We start from the raw sequence: 22,545 nt of genomic DNA on the forward strand, positions 1-22,545 counted from the left end.
CTCAAACATCAACTCAAGATGGATCAGAGGCCTAAATGTAAGCCTGGAAACTGTGCTAGAAGAAAACACAGGGGAAATCCTTCCAGACACTGGTGTACGCCATGACTTCTTAGACAAGAACAAAAGTACAGGCCACAAAGCAAAACTAGACAAATGGGATTTCATCAAATTTAGAAAAGCAAAGGGAAAAAAATCAACAGAATGAAGAAACGTCTGACAGAATGGGAGAAAATACTTGCAAGCTACTTATCTGACAAAGGATTAATATCCAGAATATAACAGAAACTCAACTCAACAACAACAAAAAACAAACCAATTAAGAAACTGGCAAAGGACCTGAATAGTTCTCAAAGTAGAAATACAAATGGCCAACAAATATATGAAGAAATGCTCAACATTGCTGGCCACGAGGGAAATGCAAATCAAAACCACAGTGAGATGCCACTCCTTCCTGTTAGGTTGGTTATTATCAAAAACCAAAAAGTAGGAAATGCTGGCATGGAAATGGAGAAAGGAAACCCACACACTGGTGCTGGGAATGTGAATTAGTGCAGCCGCTGTGGAAAGCAGTGTGGAGATCTCTTTAAAAGCCAGAACTGGAACTGCCACATGACAGACAATCCCACCTCTGGGTATGCACCCAGAAGACAGGGACACCCACTTCCAGTTGGTGACGGCTCTTATTGCAGCACTGCTCACAACAGCCAAGACACGGAATCAACCAGGAGCCCACCAGATCAGTGGATAAAGAAGTGTGGTGTATATACACAATGGGATACTAGTCTGTCATAAAAAAGAATGAATTCTGTCATTTGCAGCAAAACAGATGGAACCAGAGGACATCACGTTAAGTAAGTTGATAGAGAAAGACAAATATTGCGTGTTCTCTCTCATATGTGGGAGCTAAAAACACCTGCTTAATCTAACCCAGAATGGTGATTGCTGGTAGCTGAGAAGCCTGATAGGGACAGAGGGAGTTTGGATAAAAAAAAAAAATAGGGGAAACTGGGCGTGGCTCATTAATTGTGACAGATATATTTACTAATATCTGATGTCACTGATAGGGGAGGTTGGGTGTGGCTGACGGAGTGTGACAAATATAGCACGCTAATAAAGGTTGTTACTTAACAACGAGGAAGTTGGGCGTGGGGTGCGTAGGAACCCTATGTACTGCTTCATAATGGTCGCTTTGTGAAAAACTATTCTGACATTAAAATGTTTTTTAAAAAATCTAGAACTGTTCTTAAAAATAGTTAACTGAAGGCTGGTACCGCGGCTCACTTGGCTAATCCTCCGCCTGCGGCGCCGGCACCCCGGATTCTAGCCCCGGTTGAGGCGCCGGATTCTGTCCCGGTTGCCCCTCTTCCAGGCCAGCTCTCTGCTGTGGCCCGGGAGTGCAGTGGAGGATGCCCCAGGTGCTTGGGCCCTGCACCCCATGGGAGACCAGGAAAAGTACCTGGCTCCTGGCTTCTGATCAGCGCAGCGTGCCGGCCACAGCGGCCACTGGGGGGTGAACCAACAGAAGGAAGACCTTTCTCTCTTTCTCTCTCTCTCTCTAACTCTGCCTGTCCAAAAAAAAAAAAAAAAAATAGTTGACTGAAAAAAATATCCCTTCCAAGCCTTTATACACACACACACACACACACACACACACACACGCCGAATCGGCGTCTTGGTGAATGACCCCACACATGACCGTGGTCTCGTGAGGTTGTGTTGCAGCTGGAAAACCTCTCTCCCCTGGCGATGCTGTGGTGTTGCACCTTCCTCACGTGTGTGGCGAAGCCGCCGTGAACTCTCCTCCCACCTGGCAGGCCTGCAACGTCGGGCACACACAGTTACACACACAGCGCGTGATACTTGGTAAGGATGATAAGCAACCGAGTTACTGGTGTCTGTCTTCATTCTTTTTTTTTTTTTTTTTTTTTTTTTTTTTTTTTTTTTTTTGACAGGCAGAGTGGACAGAGAGAGAGAGAGACAGAGAGAAAGGTCTTCCTTTTGCCGTTGGTTCACCCTCCAATGGCCGCCACGGCTGGCACGCTGCGGCCGGCGCACCACGCTGATCCAATGGCAGGAGCCAGGTGCTTCTCCTGGTCTCCCATGCGGTGCAGGGCCCAAGCACTTGGGCCATCCTCCACTGCACTCCCTGGCCACAGCAGAGCTGGCTTGGAAGAGGGACAACCGGGACAGAATCCGGTGCCTCAACCGGGACTAGAACCCGGGGTGCCGGCGCCGCAGGCGGAGGATTAGCCTAGTGAGCCGCGGCGCCGGGCTTTCTTTCATTCTTCATTGCTGTTTTAGAGTGTACTCCTGCAGGGCAGCAGCCTGGTCGTCTCGTGTCCATCCCGTCTCTCGGAGGCGTGATTTTCTTTTCGGCTTCACTTCATCTCTTCAAGGTCCTAGGAGCATATACAGGGACTCCGAGAAGTTTGTGAAAAATGGAATTAAAAGGATATTTACAGGCCGGCGTTTGGCACAATGGTTAAGTTGCTGCTTAGGAGGCAGAGTAACTGGGTTGAAGTCCCAGCTCTGCTCCTGAGTCTAGCTTCCTGCTAACGTGTACCCTGGGAGGTGGCAGGCGATGGCTCATGTACTTGGGTTCCTGCCATCCGTGTGGGAGACCCAGACTGAGTTCCAGACTCCTGACTTCAGCCTGGCCCAGCCCTGACTATTGTGAGCATTTAGGGAGTGAATCAGCAGATGGAAGATAGCACTCGCGCACACTCGCGCTCTCTCTCTCTGCCTTTCAAATAAATTTTGTTTTAACTTAAAATTTTTTAAGAGAAAGTTTATTTTGGTGCAAAAAGTCTTGAGATTCATGAGTAGTTGGTTTTTTTTGTTTTTTGGGTTTTTTTGTTTGTTTGTTTGTTTTTGACAGGCAGAGTGGACAGTGAGAGAGACAGACAGAGAGAAAGGTCTTCCTTTGCTGTTGGTTCACCCTCCAACGGCCGCCGCGGCCGGCGCGCTGCGGCCGGCACACCGCGCTGATCCGATGGCAGGAGCCAGATACTTCTCCTGGTCTCCCATGGGGTACAGGGCCCAAGGACTTGGGCCATCCTCCACTGCACTCCCTGGCCACAGCAGAGAGCTGGCCTGGAAGAGGGGCAACCGGGACAGAATCCGGTGCCCCGACCGGGACTGGAACCTGGTGTGCCGGCGCCGCAAGGTGGAGGATTAGCCCAGTGAGCTGCAGTGCCGGCCAGTTGTTTTGTTTTTATCTGAAAGACAGAATTTACAGAGAGAGGGAGAGACAGAGAGAGAGGTCTTCCATCCACTGGTCCACTTCCAAGTGGCTGCCAACAGCTGGAGCTGGGCCGATCTGACACCAGGAACCAGGAGCTTCTTTTGGGTCTCCCATGTGGGTTCAGGGGCCCAAGCACTTGGGCCATCCTCCGCTGCTTTCCCAGGCTCATTAGCAGGGAGCAGGAGACACTCCCAAAATGACCATTTAACCCGCTGCACCACAGTGCTGACCCTCATGAATACTTCTTCACAATTCTTTTCATTAACTTTAAAAAAAAAAAAAAAAGATGTATTTGAAATGCAGTTACAGAGATACAGAGAGAAACAGAGAGAGTGAGCTTTCATCTTCTGGCTCACTCCCTAGAGGACTGCAATAGCCTGGCCTAAGCCAGGAGCCTCATCTGGGTCTCCCCTGTGGGTGAGGGGCCCAAGGATTTGCGCCATCGTCTGCTATTTTTCCTGGTGCATTAGCAGGGAGCTGATCGGAAGTGGAACAGCCGGGACTGGAACGGGCACCCATAAAGGATGGTGGTGTCACAGGCAGTGGTTTAACCTGCTGTGTCACAGTGCCGGCCCCAGAGATGGGCTTCAGAAGCAGTCTCTTTAAATACCACAGCCTCCGTCCAAAAGGACCAGTGGTCAGGATGCAGACATCTGCCAGTGAGATTTCTAGGACAGAGAATGGAGGAAAGGTGACATGGGTCCCTACCCTGCCCTGTTTACTTTGTTGGCATTGTTTCACCAAGGTTGTAATTTAAATATATTGTGGTTATCAGTTATCAAATTACCATGATCTGCATGTGTTTACAGTTATGAGTTGCTTAACACTAGGATGCGATCTAAGAAACCTACTGTTAGGTAATTTGTCATCACACAAACAACGCAGCCACACTCACACCAGCATGGACTGTGCAGGTCAGTCACTCCCCGGCCTACTCTTTCAAAGTTTTATTTATTTTATTTCTTTGCTTATGTATTTGAAAGGCAGAGTGACAGGGAGAAGGAGAGAGATCTTTCATTCTTTGGTTCTCTCCCCAAATGACCTCAACAGCCAGGGCTAGGCCAGACCAAAGCCAGCAGCCAGAAGTTCCATCCAGGTCTCCCACCTGGGAGGAAGGGGCCCAGGCACTTGGGCCGTCCCCTGCTGCTGTTTCAGGCGCAAGAGCAGGGAGCTGGATCTGAAGTGGAGCAGCCGGGACTTGATCAGGCTCTCACATGGGGTGCCACTGTTGGAAGTGTCAGCTTAAACTGCTGAGCCACATGGCGCACCTCTCCCCACCCCCTGGCATCTTGATGCCATCTGCAGATTCACACAGCAATTTACAACCTTTATTTGTTTTTTAATAAGTAGAAGGTGTGTGCTCAAAAATAATAAGAAGTAGCTCTATAAACCAGTAACACAGTCCTTTACTGCCATGACCAGGTGAACGCACTGGACATAATTGCACGTGTGCTGTCTTTTGTATGGCTGCAGCGCAGTGGTGCCACGGATGCCATTTTGGTGTCAGCACAGGCAGGAGGAGCTGTCAGCTGTGTTAGTCGCACGGGACCACCGCTCTCTGTGCCGTGAAACTTGTTTGCTGGGGTCCCTCCTCTAGAACGGCCCTGCCCCTGCTGCTGCCGATGCTCCTGGCCTCCCCAGTGCCCACGACAGCTCCTAGCAAAGGGGATGCTCTTGATGATGAAAGGCGGAACGTCTCCCGTTCAACAAACAGTAAACAGGGGCTGACGCTGCGGAGCGCTGGGTTAAGCTCCCGCGTGTGATGCTGCCAGCCCATATTGGAACATGGGTTTCAGTCCCAGGTATACCACTCCCAGTCCTGGCTTCAGCTTGGCCCAGCCCTGGCTGTTGCAGCCATTTGGGGAGTGAACTAGCAGATGGAATCTCTCTCTGCCTTTCAGATGAGCAAGTAAGAAAGTAAATAAATAAATATATTTTAAAAAATATAAAGCTTGGGAGGCCGGCGCTGTGGCATGGCGGGCAAAGCCACCACCTGCAGTGCCAGCATCCCATATGGGCACCAGTTCGAGTCCTGGCTGCTCCACTTCCCATCCAGCACTCTGCTATGGCCTGGGAGAGCAGTATAGGATCCCCAAGTCCTTGGGCCCCTGCACCCACGTGGGAGACCCGGAAGAAGCTCCTGGCTTTGGATTGGCGCAGCTCCAGCCATTGCAACCACCTGGTGAGTGAACCAACGGATGGAAGACCTCTCTCTCACTCACTCTCTCGCTCTCTTTCTCTCTCTCTGCCTCTCTCTCTCTGTGTAACTCTGACTTTCAAATAAATAAATCTTTAAATACAGAAAGCTTGGTTCAGCCACTTTGGAAAAGTCTTCCACAACATCTGCTACAGCTGCACATGCATCTGCCTTTTGACCAGGAAGCTCACTCCTGGGCCTGCACAGAGGAGTGACCAGCACAGCCACCAAGAGATGCATGCCACAACAGCCCTCAGCCACCAAGAGATGCGTGCCACAAGAGCCCTCAGCCACCAAGAGATGCGCGCCACAGCAGCCCTCAGCCACCAAGAGATGCGTGCCACAACAGTCCTCAGCCACCAAGCGATGTGTGCCACAACAGTCCTCGCACTTTTACTGGGAAGAGCCAACACCTGCTAAAAACTCCAGCGTCCAGCAGAGGCCATGGAAGGGGCGAGCAGCCGGCAGCACCCACGGCGGGCAACCATGCAGTGCAGGAGGCCCCTCACACGCACACCAGTGCTGTGTCCTGATCCTGTCCTGTCCTTTTTGTTTGTTTGTTTTTTGAAAGATTTATTTTATTCGTTTGAAAGAGAGTCAGAGGGAGGGAGGGAGAGAGAGAGAGAGAGAGAAGTGGGGTGCGGAGAGAGGCTCTTCCATCCACTGGTTCACTCCCCAAACGGCCACAAGAGTCGGAGCTGGGCCAGGTCAAAGCCAGGAGCCAGGAGCTCCATCTGGGTCTCCCACGTGGGTGCAGGGGCCCAAGCACTTGGACCATCTTCCTCTGCTATCCCAGGTGCATTAGCAGGGAGGTGGATCAAATGTGAAATGGCTGGGACTTGAACCAACACCCATATGGGATGCTGGCACTGCAGGCAGCGGCTTTACCCGCTACGCCACAGCACCAGCCCTGATCCTGTACTTTTCTGTCCATCTGGGAGCCAAGCTGACCCTGGAGAGACTGCCCTCCCAGGACTGGCCAGTTCCATTCCCCTAGCAAACCACCCAATCCACAGCCCACACCCCTCCGTCCTCCCCACTCAGGCCAGTATTCCTCAGCCCTGAAATGACCCAAAGTAGCCCATCCTACGCCGGCCACCCGCCTGGCTAGTCCTTCCCTCAGGGACCCAGTGGAGGTGCCTCCCACGTTCCCTCTCGCTCTCCTGACCTTGGTCCTCCCCGACATGGCCCCTTCTCTCGGCTGGTGAGTGGCAAGCCTCCTGAGAAAGCCTGCACTTTGCTGAAAGCCACAGGTGCACTTGCGGGCTGGCCGGGCCCCAGACAGGAGCGACTTGTCACTGCTCTTGGCCTCCTCACTGGTGCCACCAGAAGGCCGTGTAGATGGGGGGGGGTGGCCTGGGGTCGCTGGCCTGCCCTGCTGCATGCTGGGACTGCCGCTGGTGCATGTGCCCAGTGTGTCAGTCAAAAGGTCAAGTGCCTGCCCGGGGTGGGGTGACGCCTCCTAGAACGCAGATTCACCCTCCTAGAAGTGGACACCCCGCCCCACCGGGTCAGTCGGGACACCCTGGAGAGGGGAGCCTCCCGAGGACAGAGGGCTGGCAACCACCAGGACTGTATCTGAAGAGGGGAGGGGGGACACCCCCCCCCCGCTTGTGACTCTTGCACCCCGCTTCCTGCTAATGCACACCCCAGCAGGTGATGGGCTTGGGTCCTTCCCACCCACGTGCGAGATTCCAATGGAGTTTCTGGCTCCTGGCTTCGTCTGACCCAGCCCTTTTGGGGCGGGAACCAGTGGATGTAAGATCTCTCTCTCTCTCTAACCCTGCCTTTTAATTTAAAAAGTTTAAAAATGAACTTATTTTTAAAAGCCTCCTTTCTGGTTTGTCCTCACACCCAGGGATCTTGTGGCTCCCACAGCCCGGGCAAGGTCATTAGCCACAGCAGGCTGGACACCTGGCAGGCGGAGCAGCCACACCCAGGTGGAAACCCACTGCCTGCCTGGAGCCACGGGAGGGCCGAGCGCAGCCACACCCACGTGGAAACCCACTGCCTGCCTGGAGCCACGGGAGGGCCGGGAGGCCCGCCCGCGGCAAGGCCTGGGACCAACCTGCCAGGCAGCGGGTCCAGCGGCCAGCGTCCCCACTCCTGGCCCCCGAGGCCCAGCGCGCGCCAGGGGCTCCGAGAGATCAGACCCAGAGGCGGGGGCGACCTGGGGGCGTGGGTAGGGCGCTGGGAGAGGCGCTCCTCTCGGCTTCCACCGCGCCGCGAATTTCACGAGCGTGAATCATGTCCAGGCGTAACCCCTCCCTGGCTCCCACAACTGCGGGTCCAGCGTCTGCGGGGGCCGCAGCGGCGCGGAGAAAATCTCCCACGAAATCCTCACTTTAACCCCCGTTCCGCCGGCACGACCCCGTGGAGCCGGGGCGGTAGGGAGCCCCCTGCGGGCGAGCGCTCCGTGCGCACGCGTGGCGCAAACCACGCCCCACGCGAGACCGGGGCGGGGGGGGGGGGCCGGGCGCCGCGGAGGTGCGGCCCGCCCGGGGGTCGGGAGGCCAGAGGGGGACGGCGTCCGCAAAGGTGGGTTCTGAAACAGCTGCGGGGACACCCGGGCCAGGCAGAGGTTGGCTGGTGACCCGCGGCGGCCCCAAGTCGGGGGAGCTGGGCGGTGTCTGGGGGAGCTGGGCGGTGTCAGCGAAGCGCAGATGCGACCCCGGAGGGGCAGCGCAGGAGAGGCCCCGCCAGCAGCTGGGAGCCAGGAGAGGCCCCGCCAGGAGCTGGGAGCCGAGTGCTGGAACACTGAGGTTACTCCTTGTGCTTAGTCAGGGCCTGGTTCCTTCAGGCGGCCTTTGGCCGGCCTGCCTGCCTGCCTGCCTGCCTCCCTCCCTCCCTCCCTCTCTCTCTCCTGTCTCCCTTCTTTCCTCTCTCTCTCTCTCTTCTCTCTCTCCCTCCCTCTCCTCTCACTCCCCTCTCTTGCCCTGCCCTCCCCTCCCTCTCTCCCTCTCTCTCCTCTCTCCCCCTCTTTTCTCTCTCGTTCTCCCTCTCCTCTCTCCCCCTCCCTCCCTCTCCTCTCTCTCTCTTTCCTGTCTCCCCTCCCCTCCCCTCCCCTCCCCTCCCTCTCTCTTTCCTCTCTCCCCTGCCCTCCCCTCTCCTCTCCTCTCTCTCCTCTCTCTCTCCCCCTCTCCCTCCTCCCCTCCGCTCCCCTCTCCTCTCTCTCTGCCTTTCAAATAAAATGAACTTTAAAACTCTGCGCAGGCTTCAGACCCCACTCACTGACTTGCTGCACGGCACCCCCCACTCGTGTAGGGCCCTCAGGTCTCTGCCTGCCGGGAGACGGGGTGGACCTCTGAGGGGCCTCACCTGAGAGCCCCCGCCCCGCGGGAAGCAGTCCGCCTGCAGAAGTCCTGGCCTCCTGACTCGCAGGCCACCAGCTCCTGGGAAGCTTCCCCACACCCCTCTCCTGAGCGTGGGGCCCCCGCCCTGGACAGGCCTGCTGTCTCTGGGTCCTCACGGTCAGCTCAGGGCACGCTGGACACATGGCAGTGCAGGCCGAGTGCATTCTCCAGCCTCCCACTCGGGTCCGCGCACAGCCGTGACATCCCATCTGTGAGGTGGGTGCTGGGAGCCTTGGTGTGAAGACCTGGCCCAGAGTTCTAGACTGGGGGCCTGGGAGCAGGACGAGGGAGGTGCCCCACGGACACGATCTGCAGTCCAAACGTCAGGGGAGACCTGCGGCGGCTAAGCAGCAGCCTGTTCCCAGGCCAGGTCAGGCTGCTGCCGGGGCACTGAGGCCGGCTCGGGGCCGGTGCCAGTCAAGGAGCACCGTGGCGTTCCCTGCCATCCGCACGTCAGTGCCTTCACAGCAGTGCGTTGGACTCCGGTCTCACTGCAGTAAAAGAAAACCTCACGGGGCCAGGGTCACTCCACCAGCACTCACTAGCCACGTGCCGGGGGCGGGGGGGGGGGGGAGGGAGTGGTGCAGGCATTACTAGGACGAGAATGTAGGACACGGTGGGCAGAAGGAAGCCAGACCCCAGGAGCGGGCGCTGTGCGAGCCCAGTGCCAGGAAGCAAGGGGAGAGGCAGAACTAACCTATGGGGGGGGGGGGGTCTCAATGGCAGCCACCCCTTCCGGAGCAAGCATCTGACTGCTTGCTTAAGATTCTGCTCTTTGCGCTGGCACCGTGGCATAGTGGATGGAGCCTCCGCCTGCAGCACCTGCATCCCATATGGGTGCCGACGTCCTGGTGCTCCACTTCTGATCCAGCTCCCCGCTAATGCACCTGGGAAAGCAGCAGAGGATGGCCCAGGTGCTTAGGCCCCTGCACCCACGTGGGAGACTTGGATGAAGCTCCTGGCTCCCGGCTTTGGATGGGCCTGGCTCTGGCCACTGCGGCCATTTGGGGAGTGAACCACCAAATGGAAGAGCTCGCTCACTCTCTCTCTAACTCTGCTTTTCGAATAAATAAATCTTTTTAAAAAGATTTTATTTATTTGAGAGGTAAAGCTACACAGAGAGGGAGAGCCAGATTTTCCATGTGCTGTTCACTCCCCAAATGGCTGCAATGGCCAGGGCCAGGCCGATCCAGAGCCAGGAGCCAGGAGCTTCTTCCAGGTTTCCCATGTGGGTGCAGGGCCCAAGCACCTGGGCCATCCTCCACTGCTTTCCCAGGACACAGCAGAGAGCTGGCTCGGAAGAGGAGCTGCCAGGACTTACACTGGCGCTCCTATGGGATGCCAACTCCGCAGGCAGAAGCTTAGCCTACTATACCACAGCACCAACCCCAAATAAATCTTTTTTAAAACAAAGCTTTTGTGGCCGGCAACGCAGCTACTAGGCTAATCCTCCGCCCGCGGCACCGGCACTCCGGGTTCTAGTCCCAGTTGGGGCATTGGATTCAGGAAGGCGGTGGAGGATGGCCCAAGTCCTTGGGCCCTGCACCCACATAGGAGACCAGGAGGAAGCACTTGGCTCCTGGCTTCGGATCGGTGCAGCGCACCGGCCATGGCAGCCATTTTGGGGGTGAAACAACGGAAAAAGGAAGACCTTTCTCTCTCTCTCTCTCTCTCTCTCTGCCTGTCAAAAAATGTATATATACAAAAAAAACAAGCTTTTGCATTTTACTGTAAATAAATACACCAATAATACAGTAATACAATAGGGCCAGTGCTGTGGTGTAGCGGGTTAAAGCCCTGGCATCCCATATGCACACGGGTTAGAGTCCCAGCTGCTCCACTTCCTGGACTGGAATGTGCCTAATGTGCTAACGTGCCTGGGAAAGCAGTGGACGATGGCCCCTGTCCTTGGGCCCTGCACCCATGTGGGAGACCCATAAGAAGCTCTTGGCTTTGGATCAGCTCAGCTCTGGCTGTTGTGGCCATTTGGGGAGTGAACCAGCAGTAAACTCATTCAAATAAATAAAAAAGATGACAACCTATCACCAGTACTCAGAATAGTTCCCCGTTTTCCAACCCCTTCCATCAGGCAGACTGGTCTCTTCTCAGCTGTGGACCCCCGCCGAGCCCAGGACTTCTGTCCTCAGTGCTGGGGAGCAAACATCAACACGGTCATTTTTCAGCCACAGAAGCTGTGGCTCATGGGAACCAGCTCTTGACTACAAGCTCTTCCCAGGAAGCTCTGGGGCTCCCCTTGCTCTGACCAGAGACGCTCAGAGGAGGAGGGGATGCCTGAGCCTCCAGCGGGGTCCCGGCCGGTCGCCATGGTCAGGCCGCGACGGGCACAGGAGGAGGGAGGGGTGCCGTCCAGAAGGCAGTGGTTTCCAGGCTGAGTCGCGGTGGCCGAGGGTCTGGGCCAGCCAAAACTGGAGTGAGGGCAGCATCCCGGGGGGAAGAAGCAGAAGCAACGGCTGAGAGGGAGCAAGGTACGAGGTGTGGTCCAGCGAAGGGTGCCTGGCTGGGCAGGCCGGAGCCCAGGGCTTGGACGAGGCTTGGCAGAGTGGGCGTGATGGCCACAGCCGCAGGTCGGCATTGGGCAATGCTGGGTTCTTCTGGGATTCTGGGACTAGGGTGTCTGGGAAACTTCCAGGACATTTTAATTAAGATGTTATCTAGCGTGATTTACTTTTGACCTAGTATCAACCAGGCCCAGATTCACAGAGAAGAATCTGGCAGGACAGAAGTGATGTCATGCACACAGAGCCTCGTGCTGCCTGGAACGCAGGGTGACACAGCCGAGGCCTTGACACCCAGGTGGCTCCCCCAGAGACCCCCACGGGGGTGATGGCAGACAAGGACACAGGCGAGGACACGGCCTTTCCTCCCAGCCACCCAGGTGAGGTGAGGACACGATGCATAGCCAGGGCAGCCCAGCAGGGACGTGGGCTCCGGAGGGAGGAACCCTGATGCGCTCCAGTTCCATCTCAGTGTGGCCACGGCGGGGCGGCTCTCTGCAGGAATGGACGCAGCTTCATTTTTAATCAGAAGGCTGCTAGTGGGGGCCTGGCATTGTGGCACAGGGGCCCAGCCTCCCCACGCGATGCCAGCGTCCCAGTGAGCAGCAGTTCAAGTCCCCAGTCCTGGCTGCTCCACTTCCAATCCAGCGCCCTGCTCACACGCCTGGGAGAGCAGGGCAACATGACCCCAGAGCTTGGGCTCCTGCCACCATGTGGCCTGCCCGGCCGTTGCGGCCATCTGGGGAGTGAACAAGTAAGTAGATGGAAGGTCTCTGTGTCCCCATTTCTCTAATTCTTTCAAATAAATCTTAAAAAAAAAAAAAAAAAAAAAAAAAAAAAAAAAAGTTGCTACCACATCAATGGAACATTTTAAATCAGTGTCTTAGATGCAAAGATAGATGCAAGTATTTATATGCACGGATATTAAATATATGATATAGTTAGTGTGCTTTATCGTCATATTTGCATTTGTAATTATGTGTGGTAAGGCTACGGAAGGGAGGGAAGGCAGGCGGAAGAGAAAACACAATGGTGTCTTGATTACTCACGTTGGGAGTCAATGGGTACTCATCAGATAAAGGACTGAGTGTGTTATATAAAACTAGAAAGGTGACCACAAGTACAAAAATACACAATTTCCAAAATGGCAGAAGGAAGATGCATCTAAGTAAAGCAAGTATTTTCATAAACCACAAAAATAGAAAGCATAAAAACAGATGATCTCACTGAGATCCAGACAATTTGTCACGTGGATATATGCAAATCAGCCGGCTTCAGCCTAAAGGGAAATGCGTGCCAGCTGGTTCATGTTCAACTGGCGGTGGAAGACACTCCCCAACACAACAGCCCAGAAAGGAATGGAGCAAGGGGAATCGCCAGGAATGAGCCAGAAAGCCGAGGTCAGAAGTGGGCACGGCACCGGGCCAAGATCACCTGGCAGCAACAACAAGTGTGTGTCAGGGTGAAGACAGAACCACCTCGGCACCAGGTCGCGTGCCCCCATCTGCATGCGCCAGCACACTGCATCGCGGTCACGCAGCAGGACGCACGCAAGGCAAACGGCGCGTCCGTGGTGAGGAATTCTAACTCCCCGGCCGAAGATTCTGCACATGAGAGTTAAGCTGGAGACCTGCTAGAACTGTTGGCACAGATGTGATTTATGTGAATTCTCTATCCTAAACTGACTGTATTTCCGCAGAGCTTTTTTTTTTTTTTTTTTTTTTTTTTTTTTTTTTTTTTTTTTGACAGGCAGAGTGGACAGTGAGAGAGAGACAGAAAGAAAGGTCTTCCTTTTGCCGTTGGTTCACCCTCCAATGGCCGCCGCGGCCGGCGCGCTGTGGCCGGCGCACCGCGCTGATCCAATGGCAGGAGCCAGGTGCTTCTCCTGGTCTCCCATGGGGTGCAGGGCCCAAGCACCTGGGCCATCCTCCACTGCACTCCCTGGCCACAGCAGAGAGCTGGCCTGGAAGAGGGGCAACCGGGACAGAATCCGGCGCCCCGACCGGGACTAGAACCCGGTGTGCCGGCACCGCAAGGCGGAGGATTAGCCTAGTGAGCCGCGGCGCCGGCCAAATGTCCTGAAAATTAAAACTGGTTACATTTACCAATTAAGGCTGTTATTGCTTTTAATGCCTTCTCCTGAATTACCAAACAGGGCCATATTTTGTATTTTTTTTTTTTTTTTGACAGGCAGAGTGGACAGTGAGACAGAGACAGAGAGAGAAAGGTCTTCCTTTGCCGCTGGTTCACCCTCCAATGGCCGCCGCGGCCAGCGCGCTGTGGTCGGCGCACCGCGCTAATCCGATGGCAGGAGCCAAGTGCTTCTCCTGGTCTCCCATGGGATGCAGGACCCAAGCACTTGGGCCATCCTCCACTGCACTCCCTGGCCACAGCAGAGAGCTGGACTGGAAGAGGGGCAACCAGGACAGAATCCGGTGCCCCAACCGGGACTAGAACCCGGTGTGCCAAGCGCCGCAAGGCGGAGGATTAGCCTAGTTAGCCGCGGCGCCAGCCCTCTACAACTTTTTAAAATAAATATAAATATGAGGCCAGCGCTGTGGGGTAGCAGGTTAAAGCCTTGGCCTGAAGCACCTGCATCCCATATGGGGCACCAGTTTGAGTCCCAGCTGCTCCACTTCCAGGCCAGCTCTCTGCTGTGGCCTGGGAAAGCAGTGGAGGATGGCCCAAGTGCTTGGGCCCCTGCACCTGCGTGGGAGACCCGGAAGAAGCTCCTGACTCCTGGCTTCGGGTCAGCTCAGCTCTGGCCGTTGGGGCCATTTGGGGAGTCAACCAGCAGATGGAAGACCTGTCTCTCTCTCTGTCTCTACCTCTCTAACTCTTTCAAATAAATAAATAAATCTTTAAAATATATATATTTTTATATAAAAAAGGCAGAGTAAAATTAATTGATCTAAAGCTAACAGGAGACAGCGGCCGACTTGGGGCGCTTCGCGGCCCTTCCAGGCCCCCCCCCTCAGGCCAGCAGGTGGGTGAAGAGGGTGCGGAGCAAAGTCCTTGCCCCCTTCCCAGGCTGCCCTGCGCGGGGCCCTATCTTCCCCGCTCCGGTGGGTGCAGCTGGCCGCTGCGTGGCCCTGCCGTGGGCACGCGTGGGCCCAACTGGCGCCCCCCGAATGCTGTCTACGGGGCACGCCCTCCGCCCACCAGGGACCGCGGGCTGCGAACACGGGAGTCCACACCAAGCTCAGGGCCTCGGCCTGGGGAGAGGCGGCCGTTACCACGCCGGCCCCCCATCCCGGGAGCAGCCGCCCGAGTGGCCACGCCTCAGGGCCGAGGGCACCTTGAGCACGTCGGCCGGGGAGCCTCGCGCCCCGGAAAGCTCCCTGGAGGAGGCGGCGAGCAACCCGGGACGCGGAGGCCCGGCCCCAGGTCGCCAGCCCCCACGGAGCTCGCCCGAGCCGGAGCGCGGCAGGAACGACGCGCCGGCCGCCAGCCGCGGAGCCGCGCGCTCCTCGCAGGAAGTCCGTCCGCAAACTGACCTGGCGGCCAGCGGACGTCCGGGCCGCGCGCCCGCCGCCCCGCGCCGGTCAGTTGTCCTCGGTCGCCCTCTGCCGGCCGGCCTCGACGCGGCTCCCAGGCGGGAGGATCCGTCAGGGCGGGCCCGGGAGCCTGGGGCACGGCCCTCGCGACGCGGCGATTGGCTCCCTCGGTCACGTGCTCCGAGCTCGGGCCAACCAGCGGGGGAGGCGGGGTCTTAGCCCACGTGTCCTTCCGGAGCGGCGAGGCTGAGGGAGGCTGGGCGGCTTCGCTCCCGGCCTCCGCGGCCTCCGCGGCCTCCGCGGGCCCCGGCGGCGGCCAGCGCGATGTGTTCCCTTGCCGGAGGGCGGTCTTGGGATCAAGACGGGAGTCCTTGCGGGCCCTTCCGGCTCCCCAGCCCCCGCCGCGGGCGCCGCCTGGACGCAGCCCTCCCCGGGTCCCTCTGGGGCTGCCTCCCACCCTGAGCGTCCTCCCTCTGCCGCAGAGGCCGGGCACGCAGCGGGCACAGTCCGAGTGCCGGTGGACCCAGGCCTGAGGAACTGCTGCCCCGGCCACCGTCGGGGCTCCGGCCTGAGGGCCAGCCTTGGGAGGGAGGCACCGCGCTCCCCGGGGCCAAACGCTGGGGGGCAAGGCTGGGGGTGGGGCCCCTCGTGCCAGGGCCACAGGCCTGCGCTGACATCAGGGCCAAAGGGAGTGGGTGGCCACCTGCAAGGTCTGTCAGAGCCGTGCTCGGGCGGGGAACCGGCGCTGTGGCACAGCGGGTGAAGTCGCCACCTGCGGCGCCGGCGTCCCATATGGCCGCCGGTTCCAGTCCCGGCTGCTCCACTTCCAACCCAACTCGATGCTGTGGCCTGAGAGCAGTGGAGGATGGCCCAAGTCCCTGGGCCCTGCACCCACGCGGGAGACCAGGAGGAAGCTCCTGGCTTCGGATGGGCACAGCTCCAGCAGCTGCAGCCATCTGGGGAGTGAACCAGTGGATGGAAGACCTCTCTCTCTCTCTCTCTCTGTCTCTCTCTCTGCCTCTGAGTCTCTGTAATCTGCCTTTCCAATAAATAAAATAAATACATCTTAAACAAAAAGCCCTGCCCATCTCATCCCCTTCCCTCCTCCACGGCAGCCCCTCCCATCACGTCAGGGCCATCCTGGCTGCTGTGCAGGGTCCTGCTCCACACTCATCCAGCAGGGGCGGGGCTGGATTCAAACCCAGCCCCTTCCGCCTGACACGCTGTGGCTACCCTAGGGAGACAGCCCAGCAGTCCCCTTAGGAGCAATCTGCTGGTTTGCTGGCCCTGGGTGGGGCCTTGGTAGGCGCCATCCCTCCTCCCCTATACCCAGCCTGCAAAGGCAGTCATGCGGGAAGGGCAGAGAGAGAGCTTCCATCTCCCCAAATTGCCGCAACGGCCAGAAACGTCTTCCAAGGCTCCCACTGGTGCAGGGCCCAGCACTCGGACCATCTTCACGGCTTTCCCGGGAGCTGGATTAGAAGTGGAGCAGCCCAGACAAACCAGCACCACATCAGAAGTTCACGCCTTCGACACATCTTCAACAGGGTCTCACTTCAGCAACATCTGATCAGTGATCTCTCTTCAAGTCACACGCTGCCTCCACAGTGCCCCCTGCCCCAGTATCAATCAGACCAGGGACTGAGCAGGGGCAGAGTTATCACAATCAAGTCTGAAGCCAAACAGACTTACGTCTGAATCCTGTGTGACCTCAGGCAAGTTACTGCACCTCTCTGATCCTCCATGGCCTTTCTCTCTTTTGTACTTTTTTTTTTAAGTTTATTTTTATTTATTCGAGAGAGCGACCGATATCTTCCATCTGCTGGTTCATTCCTCAAATGCCTGCAACAGCTGGGAGCTGGGGCTGGGGCTGGGCCAGGCTGAAGCCAGGAGCCAGGACTCCACCTGCACTCAAGGCAAGGACTCATTCATTCATCCGCTGCCTCCAGGGTGCACATTAGCAGGAAGCTGGACTGCAAATGGAGCCAGGACTCGAACCCAGGCCCTCGCATATGGAACATGGTATCCCAAGAGCAACTTCACCTCTTGTGCCCTAACACCCGCCCCCTAAAGAAACAATTTTTTAATTGCAAAAGGTCCGTTTTGGATTCATTTCCGGCACAGAACAAGATAAAAATCAACATGGAGTCACTCACACTGAGGTTCCTGGTCACTAAGCTGAGCTGTTTATCAGAGCTTCAGGAAGTCAGGATTAGACACGCCACATTCTCCAAACAGGCCAATTCCAGACGGCGATGCGGCTCCCTCTGCCTTAATGCCAACAGCAAAACGGTGGCCCGTGGCAGGGCGGAGCTCACGAACCAGTGTCGTCCCGCGCTCTGTCTCCCCACCAGAGCCCGGCAAGCAGAAGGACTTTGAAACGGCCAGCAAGCTCTCCTCAGCCCATCAGAACACTTACTCTATTTTACAGAATTGAGTTTTACCCAGTTTTAGAATAGAAAGTAAGATCCTTAAACTGGGGCTGGCGCTGTGGTGTAGCAGGTTAAGCCGCCGCCCGCAGTGCCGGCATCCCATTTGGGCACTAGTTCAAGACCCAGCTGCTCCACTTCTGATCCAGCTCTCTGCTGTGGCCTGGGAAAGCAGTGGAAGATGCCCAAGTCCTTGGGCCCCTGCACCCACGTGGGAGACCTGGAAGAAGCTCCTGGCTTCGGATCGGCTCAGCTCCGGCCATTGTGGCCATTTGGGGAGTGAACCAGTGAACAGAAGACCTCTCTCTCTCTCTCTCTCTCTCTCTCTCTCTCTCTCTCTCTCTCGCTGTGTAACTCTTTCAAACAAATAAATAAATCTTAAAAAAAAATCCTTAAACTAAGTAGTTGTGTTTTTTTCTTTTGGCAAAAGGAAAGAGCTGCTTTCAGATACGCTCAAACCTGAAGGACCTGGGAGGAGGGCCTTTGCTCACTGAAGCCCTGTTTGTCTGTTTTCTAAAGATTTATTTGTCTGCCTATGTCTCTCCAGACCTGGCTGTGGCGGCCATTTGGGGAGTGAACTAGTAAATGCTGGATCTCTCTCTCTCCGCGCCTCCCTGTGTGTGTTACTCTGCCTTTAAGCAGATAAGAGGGGCACCTTTGAGGGGTAGGATGCATTCTTAGACCATTATGCTACTATAGCAGGATGGCTGACACTGGGTAATTCATGGAGAACACAGACATTTCTTTTTACAAAATGTATTTACTTGAAAGGCAGAGTGGCAGGAAGAGACCTAGAGGGAGAGGTCTTCGGTCTATTGGTTCACCCCCCAGATGGCTGCAACAGCTGGGTCTGGGTCAGGTGGAAGCCAGGAGCCTGGAACGCCACCTGGGTCTCCTGCACGAGTGGCAGGGGCCCAAGGACAGGGGCGGGGCCGTCCTCCACTGCTCTCCCACGCACAGTAGCAGGGGGCTGGATTGGAAGTGGAGCAGCTGGGACTTGCACCAGTGCTCATTCGGGATGCCGGCTTCGCACCTGCTACACCACAGTGCCAGCCTCAGAGACTTATTTCACACAGGGCTGGGGGCTGGTGAGGGCCTTCCATGGCAGAAGGCATAAGGACGAAAGAACACGAGGAGAGGAGAGGAGAGGAGAGGAGAGGAGAGGAGAGGAGAGGGGAGGGGAGGGGAGGGGAGGGGAGGGGAGGGGAGGGGAGGGGAGGGGAGGGGAGGAGGGAAGGGGCCAAGGCCATGCTCTCACCATTAATCCAGCCCCCCCTAATCGCCTCTCAATACTTGGACTGGGGACCAAGTCCCCAACACCCACGCTTTGGGGAGCACATTCAGACCACAGCAGGGCCCTGCAAGGTGTCAGCCACCATCCATCCATTTGTTCCCACTGTTGAACGGGGCCCTGCAGACCTGGAGACTGAGCAGCCCAGACTCGCAAGGGCACAAACCCTCGAGATAAACACACGTGCTCCGAGCAGAGCTGGTGGTGCGTAGACAGCGGGGGGTGGGGGCCCATCAGTTCACATCAGCAAGGAACGTGGGCCATGGAGCTCAGTGGTTAGTGCACCTGCTCCTTTCCCATCATGGAAACCTAGATTTTTTTTTTTTAAATCTGTTTATTTGTTGATTTTGAAGGGCACACACACACCCAGAGAGAGAGAGAGAGAGAGAGAGAGAGAGAGGTCTTCCATCCGCTAGTTCACGCCCCAGATGACTGAGGCCAGCCTAAGACCAGAGTCAGGAACTCCATCTTGATCTCTGCCCTGGCTGCAGGGGCCTAAGCACTTGCTCCCTGCTCTGCTGCCTTCCCAGGCCATTAGCAGGGAGTTGTATTAGAGGTGGAACAACCAGGACTTGAACCAGCGCTCTGATATAGGATGCCAGCATCACGGACGGCAGTATAACCTGCTGCACCACAATTACTGGCCCTCAGATATTTTCTTAGCATATCTTGGCTGTTGTCTGTAAACAGCACTTATGCTCACTGCCACTTCAAAATTATGGTGCAGGACTGGTGTCGTGGTTGAAGTCACCACCTCCGATGCTGCCATCGTATGTGGGCACAGGTTCATGTCCCAGCTGCTCCATTTCTGATCCAATTCCCTGCTAATGGCCTAAGTGCTTGGGCCCCTGCTACCCATGTGGGAGACCTGGAAGAAGCTCCTGGCTTCCAGCCGGCTCAGCTCCGGCACTTGCGGCCATCTGGGGAGTGAACTAGCAGATGGAAGACCTCTCTCTCCCTCTCTCTATAACTCTTTCAAATAAATAAATAAATCTTTAAAAAACACACACAAAATTACGGGTCATATAGACTTGCCATTTTAGTCCTAATGTATAAATAAATGAAATGTAATACTACCTTACACAGGGACTTTTAAAATGTTTTTACCTATATTTCTACTTGTTGGTATCAAACCTACTCTTCCTGTCCTCTTGACTTAAAAATTAGATTTGGAGACACACAGGTCAGCTCCCTCCCGGGCAGCACACGCTCTGGGCCCTCGCCCTTGTGGGACATCCACCTAGCTCAGGTTTCCTGCTGCAGAGGCACAGGAGACGCGGGGGGACAAGGGTGGTGGTGGTGGCTTTGGTCTTCTGAGCCATGGTGCATGGAGGTGGGCCTCACCCGGGCAAAGGCGTAGGCAAAGGCAGCAGGCCGGACACGCACTGCTGGCACCAAGGACATCTGCCAGCCCTAGCCGCCATGGCTGCTCGAGGCCCAGCCGGGAGCAGCAGGACAGCCCTAGGCCTTCCTTACACAGGTGGAGCCCAGCCTGAGACCACTCAGTGAGCTGGCAGCTGGGCCAGGAGCGCCCTCCAGGCCTCAAGACTCCAGGTGGCCTGGGAAGTCAGCAGGTAGAACAGGGAGGCTTGACACCAAGGCAGTGGCCAGATGCACACTCGGCGTTCCCAACGTGAGGTGAGTGAACCTCTCAGCCCCAGCACCCCAGCTCGCCCTGGGTACCTGCTGAGTGAGAACCCAGGCCCCAGCACCCCAGCTCGCCCTGGGTACCTGCTGAGTGAGAACCCAGGCCCCAGCACCCCAGCTCGCCCTGGGTACCTGCTGAGTGAGAACCCAGGCCCCAGCACCCTCAGCTCACCCTGGGTACCTGCTGAGTGAGAACCCAGGCCCCAGCACCCTCAGCTCACCCTGGGTACCTGCTGAGTGAGAACCCAGGCCCCAGCACCCCAGCTCACCCTGGGTACCTGCTGAGTTAGAACCCAGGCCCCAGCACCCCAGCTCACCCTGGGTACCTGCTGAGTGAGAACCCAGGCCCCAGCACCCTCAGGTCACCCTGGGTACCTGCTGAGTGAGAACCCAGGCCCCAGCACCCCCAGCTGCGTGAGCTTCAGTGCAAGTGCCCTGTGCCTGGCCTGTGCAACAGGGAGCTGGGGAGAAACGCCCCAGGGCACTCCCGGGACCCCGGGTGAGAGAAATGCCCCAGGGCACCACCACCCCCCCCACCCCACCCTGGGTGAGTCTGTGACTTTCAATGCTCATCTCCCCTGTGCACGCTGTTTTATTTTCTGCTCTCCGGAAGGCTCCAAATTGACAGTCCCCTGGCACTGATGGGCTCCTGGGCCAGCTGGTGACTGGCCCCACCCACAGAAGCAGGTGAGAGGGAGTCCCGCCCTGGCCCTGGGCACACAGGCAAGCTCCTGGGTGCTGCTGGGTTACTGATGAAAGCCCACGTGGAAACGCGCAGAAATGCTCCACGGTGCGACTTTCTGGGCTGTTCTCACAGGTAAAGTACACCTACTTCAACCCACGGGGCCTTACCCGAGGACCCCCGAGCTGGTGGCAGCCATAGGCAGGACTCGGGTCTCAGGCACTGGCTGTGCTCCTGGCTGCCCCCCTTTGCTCCCAGCTTCCATAGAGAAGTCCCAGGGCTAGAAACATGCCCAGGACACACCGGACATAAGGCGCAAGCTGCAGCCTCACACAAAGCCACTTAACTTCATTCTCACATTCAACTTGAAGCCTCAGCCTGCTCCACGGCTGGGGTACAGGCCAGGTCACTTGTCTGAGGCTAATTCAAGAGGGGGGCAGCCTCGAGGGGGTCAAGGGTCAGAGGACAACGTGACCCCTGCGGCAACCGATACCTCTCAGGAAACTGAGGCCCGGCCATGGAACACGCTGATGTCCGTGACCTTGTGCACCAGAGAACAAAGAACTGGGAGGCCCGGATTCGCCTGCTTCATCTCAGCCTTTGCACTTCTTGCCTCGCCAGGTTCTGCAGTCCCAGAAGAGACTCAGGCGAGAAGGGGAGCCCAGGCCCCAAGGCAGGAGGGCAGGGGGGCCCCATGAGAGCTCGGCACGTAAGCTGGAGATGGACGGATGGACAGACAGACGGGCAGGAGGAGAGGCTTCAACAGGCACACACAGGAAGAGGTCAAAGCCCAAAGTCGCAGGTGACATCACTGCCACACTGCTCCCAGGAGAGAGGGGGTGGACGCGGGCTGAACAGCTGAGGAAGGGGCATTTGTGGCGGGAGCGGAGGCCCAGGTGTCCAGAGGCACAGCCTGGGGAGGAAACCCTTGCAGGTGGAGGTCGAGGTGGGGGCGGAGGGGCACAGTGGGTAACATGCCGTGACTACGAAGACATCTTGCAGGGGAGTGGCTCAGCAAAAGCTTCGTGTAGACAATGACCAGAGCTCAAGAGCTGGCCTCTGATGACCAGAACTCGCCCCCCAGAGTGACCACCCAGGACGAGGGCACAAAAGCCTGCTGGTTCAGCAGCCGGCCCGAACTCACGATGGGCTCCCTCAGTGCAAGGGTCTCTGGCTCCCACCGCGTCGGTACATTTTAAAGGCCACCTCCTCCGCTGCCTTTAGAAGTCCCACAGAGACTGTCAGTGGCTGGTTTAGCCGTGCGCAGAGCACCCACAGGGGCCCCTGGATGCGGGGTGAACTGAGTCGCTGGTTTGCTTCCTGTAAAGTCCAGGGGGGAAGTCCCTCCCAACACAGCCCTGGGGACACCGCGACCTTCAGGGGAACCTGTCACAGACTGGGAAGGCCACCATTTCCTGGGGAACACACAGGTGACGAGGAGCCAAGTCCAAGCTTACTCTGCAGCTAGGGAGGAAGGAGCGCCTGCATCCAGCAGCCCCGTCACTAGGCTCCGACGCAGGAAGCAGCTCCCAGCGTCACTTCCCCTCCAGTGGGGACTGGCGGCCCTCAGCTAAGGGGCCAGACCAGACATAGCGTGAGAAATGACGGCAGCAAAGCCCAAATTCAGAAGAGATGACAGAGCTTCCTCAGCCTGATTTGCTGTTTCTCTGATTATAAAATGCATGTATT

Source organism: Oryctolagus cuniculus, chromosome 20 (assembly GCF_051225735.1).
Source record: "Oryctolagus cuniculus isolate XC-2025 breed Fujian yellow rabbit chromosome 20, ASM5122573v1, whole genome shotgun sequence".
In the NCBI taxonomy this organism is placed as follows: Eukaryota; Metazoa; Chordata; class Mammalia; order Lagomorpha; family Leporidae; genus Oryctolagus; species Oryctolagus cuniculus.